The following is a 2,562-nucleotide window of genomic DNA, read 5'->3' on the forward strand; positions in this document are numbered from 1 at the left end:
AGAGAGAGAGAGAGAGAGGAGAAGGCTCCCAGCAGAGCCCTGGGGGACACCTATGTTTAGCAGGAGTGATGTACATGAAGAGCCAGTCAAGGAGACTGAGTAGGAGTGGTCAGATACATAGGAAGAGAACCAAGAGAGAATGGAGTCCTGGAAATTTAGAGACAAGACAGGGATCAACAGTATCAAAAGCTGGGGTGGCATAGTGAGTAGAGCACTGGCCCTGGAGTCAGGAGGACCTGAGTTCAAATCCGGCCTCAGACACTTGACACAATTACTAGCCATGTGACTTTGGGCAAGTTACTTAACCCCAATTGCCCTCCAAAACAGTATCAAAAGCTACAGAGAGGTCCAGAAAGATGGAGAGAAGGCCATTAGATCTGGCAGCTTTGGAAAGAGCAGTTTCAATTGAATGATGAACTTGGAAGCCAGACTGCAAAGAATTAAGAAGACAGTGAGGGGGGGAAACACAGTGGAGCCACCTGTTGTAGAGGACTTGCTTAAGGAATTTAGCTATGAAAGGAAGGTGAGAGATGGGAGAATAGCTAGTGGGGAAGAAAGGATCAAGTCTTTTCAGAGTGCGGAAGATAAAGGTATATTTGTAGGCAATATGGAAACAACCAATAGGCAAGGAGAGATTGAGGGTAAGTGAGAGAGATAGGGAGAGATAAGGAGGTACAGCTTATTTATTTTTGGTTTGTTTGATAGGGAGATAAGTGAGATAGTAGTGGGGGCAATCTGCTGTGGAAGGTGGGATGGCATGGGATCACCTGTTCATGTAGAAGGACTTTCCTGGCAAGGAGAAGGGTCACTTCTTCATGTAAGAAAGGGGTGGAAGGGGAGATAGTGGCAGAAAATGTCAGAGTGAGGTGAGATGAGGAGGGGAGAAGAGGGAGCTCCCATGCCACAAAAAGGTTAGGAACCCCTGATTGGGTGAGTCATTTCCCAGCATCTCTGCACCTCTCTTTTAGCATCCTCCTTCCCCAGACCTTCTCTGAATCTTGACCTTTCAACTTTCTTCACCCCTCCTCTTTCAAGATTTAACCATCTGTGTCCTGTCCTTTCAGAAATCTTGTCTAACATGAATATTAATTGGAACAATTAGAGGAGAAGAACTTTGTGTTACTTTTTGTAACTCTACCACAGAGGTTGTTATGGGGGAAAAAAAAAGAAAACAGCATTAATGAAAGACTTTTAAAATTCATAGAATGGGACAGAAGGAGGTTCTTTTTCTCATAGAATGGGACAGAGTGGAGATTCTTTTTTTTTTAAGCAATTGGGGTTAAGTAACTTGCTCAGGGTTACATGGCCAGGTGTTTCTGGGTGGGTGCTAAGTGTCTGAGCCCGGATTCAATCCCCAGGTCATCCCGACACTGGGGCCCATGCTCTTACTCACTGAGCTTCCTGGCCTCCCTGCCCAAGCAGAGATTCTTAACCTGGTGTCCCAGAGGTCTGTGAATATATTTCAAGGGGTCCATGAACTTGGTTGGAAAAAAAAAATTACATCTTTATTTTCACTAACCTTTGCCTGAAATTTAGCACTTCTTTCAATGATTTAAAAACATAATTAATTCTGAGTAGGAATCTATAGGCTTCATGAGAATGTCAGTTAGTCCACAGGTATTTTTTTAAGTGCTTACTACCCTGTTTCCCCGATAATAAGACACTGTCTTATTATATTTTTGGACAGAAAAACACCAGAGGGCTTATTTTCAGGGGAGGGCTTATTTTAATGAACATTGACAGCAATTTTAATAAACAGGCAAATGTGAACAAAAAAATGTACCTTTATTCAATAATGAATTCAATAAAGAACAGGATGACGTGCTCACTGCTGCAGCTCTGATTGGATGCAGCTCGGAGCGCGGCGTGCGTTTCGCGGGGGGGGGGGGACGGTGCATACAGAGGGTACCGTAATGTAGTGTGTAGCGCAGGGGATCACCTTCACTACGGTAGCAATCTCAATAGGGCTCATTTTCGGGGGAGGGCTTATTTTAGAGGAATCTTACACAGTAAGGGGAGGGCTTATTTTCGGGATAGGTCTTATTATCGGGGAAACACGGTATGTGCCAGATGTTGAGAAGCACTAGTTTTGCAAATACAAGAAAGACAATCCCTGCCCCCAAGGGGCTCACATTCTAATGGGGGAAGATGGCATATAAAGGAAGCTGAAGCAGGGTGGGGGAAGGGAAGGTACCTACCCTGGATGCAAGGTTGGAGGAGTGTGGATTACACCCTGGTGGGAAACCACACAATGGCAGCCTTGGGGACCCTCCTTAAATGGAAGTTTAGGGAAAAGCAATCCAATCAGTGGGAGTAACTATAGGGGCTGAGGGTGTTTCTGAGGTATGAATTCTAGAGCTGACATGATCTTCTAGTCTAAAGAATATTTGGGGGCATGATTAAGGCAGCAGCCTTGTGAGAAATGAGGAAGAATGCCAAAAGAATCCATAACTCTAGAAAAAAAAAGATTAAGAATGTCTGCTGTGGGGTGGCTAGATGGCGCAGTGAATAGAGCACCATCCCTGGAGTCAGGAAGACCTGAGTTCAAATTTGACCTCAGAC

Source organism: Petaurus breviceps, unplaced genomic scaffold (assembly GCF_028583685.1).
Source record: "Petaurus breviceps papuanus isolate PSGF00001 unplaced genomic scaffold, PetGlider_PUasm1.0 174, whole genome shotgun sequence".
In the NCBI taxonomy this organism is placed as follows: domain Eukaryota; kingdom Metazoa; phylum Chordata; class Mammalia; order Diprotodontia; family Petauridae; genus Petaurus; species Petaurus breviceps.